The following is an 8,417-nucleotide window of genomic DNA, read 5'->3' on the forward strand; positions in this document are numbered from 1 at the left end:
TCAATAAGGTTGACTAATTCCTGACAAATTTTCAAGTATATTAATGGAGGAATACTACATAAATATTTAGAAAGGGACACAATAATCACTAAGAATCAACATGGTTTCACCAATAATAGATGTTCCTAGACTAACTTCATTTCCTGTTCTGATATTAGACTGGTAGAACAGGAAAATATTCTAAACATAGTAAACCTATATTTTAGTAAAACCAACTAGTCAACTAGGATTAAAAAAGAAAAACACCAATGCTACCAGAATGAGTCATATTAATATCTCAATTATATCATTTTTAAAAGGAATAATTTAATAGTATATGTTTAGATACTTGTCTAAAAGGAATGATTCAATATTAGCTATTTAGATAGCTGTTTAAAAGGAATGATTTAACAATATGTATTTAAATTATTTATACATTTGTTCACTCCTCTTTCTACTATACCAGAGGTGTCAAACACTCCACCACACACAAAGCACTATTCCCCAACATTCCCAAGCATGGTTAAATCAGATTAAAATGTAAATGGGAATTAATAAACAAAAATAATCAAAGTACAACAGAACATAGATAATGTTAAAATGTATATGGATTTCTAAATCAATATGCTGCCACAAAGTATCCTTACTTATGGATTAGTGGCCTCATTTCTATTTAAGTTTGATGTCACTGCACTCCACCATGCCTCCTGTACTATAGAGTAGGGGGTATCAAACCAAAAACAACAACCACAAAAAGGGATCACAATTCCAAAAAGTTTGGGAGTAGCTTATTTAGATGGCTGTGCAAATCGTATATTTCTTTTCAGAGGCAGAATAAGAGAGGAAAGATGAGTGAATCTGTCACAATAGGAGGATTGAGATTTGAAGAAAATTCAATAATTCAGCTCTCCCTAGTAGTCTACTTTAGAGGTGAGCTGCTGGAACTCCAGTGACTTGACCCCTATCCCCCAACACAAGAAACTTGCAACAGCGACCCCTCTGCCCCAGAAACAGACCTCAACTTTAAAGGTAAAAAAATATAAGCCACAATATGAATAAGAAACAGAAAAGGGCCCTTGCCATTCAGAGCTTCTGTGTCAACAGGGAAGACCAAAATACAAATTCAGATGAAGACAATACCCTCAAAATGCCTACATGTGAAGTCTCATGGTGGAAGATGAATTGGTCAAGACCAAAAAAGCCTTCTTAAAAGAGCTCAAAAAGGATTTTAAAAATTAAATGAGAGAATTAGAAGAAAAAAATGGGAAAAGAAATGAGAGAAATGAAAGTTACACAAGAAAATGATATAAAAAGAATCAATAGCTTGGAAAAAGCAGAAAAATTGACTGAAGAAAACAATTCCTTAAAAAATACAATTTGCCAAATGGGGAAAACAATTGGTCAAATGGAAAAAGAGGTACAAAACTTTACTGAAGAAAATATTGCCTTTAGGATGAGTAAAACTATATGTGGTCACCTTATTTCTGTCCCAAGTTTGGGGGAAATTAGCTGGGGTTTCTAATATATTTGTTACTTATAAAATAGAAGGTTTAGCACTAGTTTGGGGGCATTAAACATTGATTAAAACATACAAAGTATCAGTAAAAAGAGAATACCTGGGTCAGAAAGTTAAGGAAAGGCCTGCTTCTTCCTCCAAGTCCTCCACCATCAGCCTGTTTGAGAGCCAAACTGAGAGTGGAAGCTTCCTCTGAGTCTGGAGGAGGAGAGGCAGTCCTTACAACCTGCTTCAAGCTAATTGGCTAGCATCACCCAAATGCATTGGTTCACTGTATTTGAGGGTAGTCCTGTGTTGAGGTCAGAGTTCATACCCACCAAGAAAACACCCTCTTGAGGGCCAGGCAGGTGTGGTTTTAATTGAATTCATTTTAAGTGAGTTAATCAGCAAAGTCAGTCAATCCCATCAATCTTAATCCAATCAACCCCCTCAGCTGGGGCCTTTGGGCATTTGAAAATCCATTATTTTCTCACAGCTTAACAATTCAAATTGGGCTGATGGAAGCTAATGATACCATGAGACACCAGGAATCAGTCAAACAGAATCAAAGAATGAAAAAAATAGAAGAAAATACGAAATATCTCATCAGAAAGACAACTGATGTGGAAAATAGATCCAATAGAAAGAATTTGAGAATTATTGGACTACCTGAAAACCATGATCAGAAAAAGAGTCTAGACACCATTTTATCATTGAAAGAATCCACTAATCACCTCCTGAAAGAGACCCTAAAAGGAAAACTCCAAGGAATACTGTAGCCAAATTCCAGAATTATCAGGTGAAGGAAAAAATATCACAAGCAGCCAGAAAGAAACGATTTACATATCATGGAGTCACAGTCAGGATTTCACAGGACCTGGCAGCTTCAACATTAAAAGATCACAAGGTTTGGAAAATGATATACCAGAGGGCAAAGGCATTTGGATTACAACCAAGCATCAACTATGCAACAAAACTGATCATTCTCTTTCAGGAAAAAACATGGACATTCAATGAAATAGGGGACTTCCAAGGTTTCCTGAAGAAAAGACCAGAATTGATCAAAAAATTTGATCTTCAAATAAAGAACTCAAGAGAAGTATAAAAAAATAAACAGGGAGAAAAAAAAAGAAAAAGTAAGGTTAAACTGTTTACATCCCTATGAGGGAAGATAATACTTTTAATTCTTGAGAACTGTATCTCTATTAGGGTATGGTTACTAAATAGACTTTGATGTGATGATATAAAGAAACTTAAGGGAAAGAATAAAAAGAGATTGGGGGAGGGATTTGGAATGGGATTAACTACATCATATGAAGAGGCACAAAAAAACCTATTATAATAGAGGGAAAGAAGGGAGGGGTGAGAATTGTTTCAACCTTAATTTCATCAGATTTGGTTTAAAGAGGTAATAACATATACACCCATTTGGATAAAGAAACTCGGTTTACTCCGTTAGGAATTAAAATGGTAAGGGGAAAAGGGTGGTACTGACAGAAGGGAGAGATTAATAAAATTGAAAGTAAGAAAACTATAGAATTAATCAATAAAAAAAGCTGGTTTTATGAAAAAATCAATAAAATAGATAAACTTTTGGTTAATTTTATTAAAAAAGAGAAAGAAAAAAACAAATTACCAATATCAAATATGAAAGGGGTGAATTCACCACCAATGAAGTGGAAATTAAAGCAATAATTAGGAGCTATTTTGCCCAATTGTATGCCAATAAATTTGACAATCTAAATGAAATGGATGAATATTTACAAAAATACGAATTGCCCAGATTAGCTTAAGAGGAAATAAAACCCTTAAATAAACCCATTTTAGAAAAAGAAATTGAACAAGCCATCAATTAACTGCATAAGAAAAAATCTCAAGGGCCAGATGGATTTACAAGTGAATTCTATCAAACATTTAAAGAACAATTAATTCCAATACTAAACAAATTATTTGGGGAAATAGGTGAAGAAAGTTCTACCAAATTCCTTTTATGACACAAATATGGTATTGATACCTAAACCAGGCAGAGTCAAATCAAAGAAAAAAAAATACAAACTAACTTCCCTAATGAATATCGACACAAAAATCTTAAATAAAATATTAGCAAGGAGATTACAGAAATTCATCATCAGGATAATACACTATGAAGAAGTAGGATTTATATCAGGAACTTGTTCAACATTAGGAAAACTATCAACAAAATCAACCACATCAATAATAAAATTAACAAAAATCATATGATTAGATGTAGAGAAAGCTTTTGACAAAATACAACACTCATTCCTATTAAAAACACTAGAGAGCATGGGAATAGGTGGAGCTTTCCTTAAAAAAATAAGCAGTATCTACCTAAAACCATCAGCAAACATTACATGAAATGGAGATAAATTAGAGGCCTTCCCAATAAGATCAGGTGTGAAGCATGGATGCCCATTATCACCTCTATTATTTAATATTGTACTAGAAATGTTAGCTTTAGCAATAAGAGAAGAAAAAGAAATTAAAGGAATTAGGATAGGCATGGACAAAACAAAACTATCACTATTTGCGGATGATATGATGGTATACTTAGTGAATCCAAAAAAACTACTTGAAATAATTAACAACTAGCAACATTGCAGGATATAAAATAAACCCACATAAATCATCATTTCTATACGTGACCAACAAAGCTCAGCAGCGAGACAGAAAGAAAAATTCCATTTAAAATAATGATAGACAATATAGATAACATATATAATATAATAATATAATATCTATAGATAATATAGATAATGATAGACGATACTTGGGAGTCTACCTGTCAAGACAAACCAAGGAACTCTATGAACACAATTACAAGACATTTTACACACAAGTCAAATCAGATCTAAATAATTGGAAAAATATCAATTGCTCATAGATAGGCCAAGCTAATATAATAAAAATGACAATTCTACCTAAATTAATTTACTTAGTGCCATACCAATAAGACTACCTAAAATTATTTTATGGAATTAGATAAAATAATAACAAAATTCATCTGGAAAAACAAAACATCAAGGGAACTAATGAAAATAAATGCACAGGAAGGTGGGCTAGCTGTACCAAATCTGAAGCTTTACTATAAAGCAGCAGTCATCAAAACTATTTGGTAGTGGCTAAGAAATAGAGGGGTGGATCAATGGAATAGGTTAGGCACAGAAGGCACAGTAGTAAATTATTTTAATAATCTATTGTTGGATAAACCCAAGGACTCCAGCTTCTGGGATAGGAACTCAATATCTGACAGAACCTGATGGGAAAACTGGATGTTGGTATGGCAGAAACTAGGCATAGACCAGCATCTTATACCTTATGTTAAAATAAGGTCAAAATGGGTACATGATTTAGAAATAAAAGGTGATAACATAGGTAAATTAGGAGAGGAAGGAATGGTTTACCTCTCTGGAGAACAGTTTGTGTCTAAACAAGAAAGAGAATATTATGAAATGCAAAATGGATTATTTTGATTATATTAAATTAAAAAGGGTTTGCACAAACAGAAGCAATTCATCCAAAATTAGAAGGGAGGCAGAAAGATGGGAAACAATTTTTATAGTCAGTATTTCTGAAAAAAGGTCCTCATTTCTAAAATATTTTGGGAACTAAATCAAATTTATAAGAATCCAAGTCATTCCCCAATTGAGAAATGGTCAAAGTTGAAGAAATCAAAGCTATCTATTGTCATATGAAAAAATGCTCTAAATCACTATTGATTAGAGAAATACAAATTAAAACAATTCTGAGGTACCACCTGACACCTATCAGATTGGCTAATATGACAAAAAAGGAAAATAATAAATGTTGGAGCTGTGGAAAAATTGGAACACTAATGCATTGTTGATGGACCTGTGAACTGATCCAATCATTTTGGAGAGCAATTTGGAACTATGCCCAAAGGGCTATGCAACTGTGCATACCTTTTGACCCAGTAATACCACTACTAGGACTGTATCCCAAAGAGATCATAGAAAAGGGAAAAGGACCCACATGTACAAAAATATTTGTAGCAGCTCTCTTTGTGGTGTCGAAGAATTGGAAGTTGAGGGAATGCCCATCAATTGGGGAATGGCTAAACAAGTTATGGTATATAAATGTAATGGAATATTATTGTGCTGTAAGAAATGATGAGCAAGAGGAGTTCAGAGAAACTTGGAAGGACTTACATGAACTGATGCTGAGAGGAATAGAACCAAGAGAACATTGTACACAGTAACAGCAACATTGTGTGATGATCAACTATAATAGACTTGGCTCTTTTCAGCAGTGCAATGATCCAAAACAGTTTCAAAGAACTCATGATAGAAAATGTTCTCAATATCCAGAAACAAGAACTGTGGATTGTGATTACAGATTGAGCCATACTGTTTCTACTTTTTGGCTGTTTTTTTTCTTTTTTGAGTTTTTTCTCTTGTGTTCTGATTCTTCTTTCAAAACATGACTAATGCAGAAATATGTTTGATGTGATTGTACATATATAACCTATATCATATTGCTTTCTGTTCTGGGGAAGGGAGAGAGGGAGAAAAATTTGGAACTCAAAATCCTATGAAAACAAATGTTGAAAACTATCATTACATGTAACTGGAAAATAAGAAAATACTTCTATGATTAAAAAAAAGAAGTGAACTGCTGACCTTGTTTTACCCAAGACCACTTTCTGGAACTTAGATATCATGATGTAGGATGAGGGTGGAGATGGGGGAGGGTGAGACTTACTTCATTTTCTTTCATATGTCTCTTTCTAAACCAGATTTTAGCAATTCTGGAAGTAGCTTGTCTGTCATTTACACAAGTAAAGAAATGTAATAGTAGACAGGCAGTCTGGATATCCTTTAACTAGTTTACCTGAAAAGGAGGTCTCGTTTATTTTCTCCAACATAGCTCAAAAGTACCTAGTTTTAGTGTATAATTTTAACCAACAGGTTATTTACCCTTTCAATTCTTAAAAAAAAAAAAGACAATACAGAGACTGTAGCCAATTATCTCCCTTTGGCCAATAAAATAAGCCTATTGGGTCACCTTCCTTTGAGATGGCTATTTGGTTATGCGGTGACTTGTTTTCCTGCTATCTGTTCTGCTGAGAGAGGAAATTGTGATAATAATTAAAGATTTCACCTATTCTATTGTTAAGATTATGGCTAGAGACCTGGAGAGGGAGTAAAGGGTATAACTATGTTGAAAAGTTGAGAAAATATTCCTCTGAAGGGAGTATCTGGACAAGATCATAGAATCCATTAAATGACTTCAATTCCAGAGTCATTGAGGTTCAGGGGATGGGGCTCAGCAGAGATGGGGAGAAGTAGGGCAAAGCTCAAGTGAAGGGTACATGAAAAGAGGGGCAATGCCAAACTTCAATTATCAGCCTGTGCTGGTATTGAAATAGAACAAACAAGATACTGCTATAACTGCTGGCAACAAGTAATAAGCTCCATCATGACTGATACTAGGAAAAGCTGTGTAAAGATTAGACAGTGAGTGCTGAACAGATTCCAAAAAACCAGTAAGAAACCATGGTCACTTAAACAGACATTCAGCAAACCAGGTAGATTCCATTCAAGTCACAATTATTATTGTCATGTTGAATGGAGCAGGCAACGATGGGGTGAAACATTAATGTCTGCAGAGAAGTCAAGTTCAATGATTACAGCTCACATCTGGGGAAGGCAGTGTGGTACAATGGAAATGGTACAATCTGGGTTTGAAATCAAAAGACTTGGTTCTAAGTGTTTGGGACTTTTCTGACTTCAAGCTTCAATTTGTCTCTTTGCAACTTCAATTCCAAAGTCATTGAGGTTCAGGGGATGAGGCTCAGCAGAGATGGGGAGAAGTAGGGCAAACCTCAAGTGAAGGGTGCAGGAAAAGAGGTGCATTTTTCCTAGTTCACTCTATCAAATCCCCATTGACATTCTGTGCATAAACACACAGATTAGATTAGATAGATAGATAGATAGATAGATAGATAGATAGATAAATAGATGATAAATGGATGGATGACAGATAGACAGATACATAGATAAATGATAAATGGATGAATGATAGAGATGAGAGAGAGAGAGAGAGAGAGAGAGAGAGAGAGAGAGAGAGAGAGAGAGAGAGAGATGATAGATAGGCAGACAGACAAATAATAGGGAGGTAGGAGGGAGGTAGGTAGGTATGTGAATGGGTAGGTAAGTAGAGTGTTTATTAAGCACTTACTATGTGGAAGGCAAATAAGCAGGACAGTTTCTGCCTTCAAGGAGCTTACATTCTAACAAAGCATGGCTTGAAATCAGAGGTACTGACATAACCCACACAGGGAGTATGGTGAGGAGACTTCCAGGGAACGGTTATAGAGGCCTGGACCTTCAGTAAGATAAAACAGAAATTCACCTGTCAGAGACAGAGTTCAAAGTTCTGGTGTGGAACAGATGGAGATAGTGGTCCAAGTAAAGGAAACATGGTGAGGAGACAGTCAGGAAGTGGTATATATTTCTCTAGGTTCAGATTTTCAACTAATTGTAGACAATCCTAACTCTCATTATCTTTCCATAAGACTTTATGTAGTACAGTCTCATCCATTACGTCTGTTCCCATGACTCCTTAGAATTCCCTCTATTGTGTCTGTAGTCATGATAAAAGTGATTTCAGTAGGTTACTGGATACTTGCTCAGCTGATTGCACCATAGTTTCCCATTTTGTCTTTTGCTATAGGGACAGACAGCACAGTCATCAGCAATGGTGTGTGAACTCCAGAAATCCTACCTAGTAGCATGTTTGTCTTTGGAATTCATCTGCTCTATTTTATTAAGGCAACTTAACTACAATGGGAGGCTTCCTTGAACAATATCTCCCACCTCTCCTGTTTTAGATAAAGCCACAAGAATGTTTACTAAGCCCAGCCCAATGTGGAAAAAATACAATATATATGTGGCTGTAGGCC

This window comes from Dromiciops gliroides, chromosome 4 (genome assembly GCF_019393635.1).
Source record: "Dromiciops gliroides isolate mDroGli1 chromosome 4, mDroGli1.pri, whole genome shotgun sequence".
NCBI classification, from domain to species: Eukaryota; Metazoa; Chordata; class Mammalia; order Microbiotheria; family Microbiotheriidae; genus Dromiciops; species Dromiciops gliroides.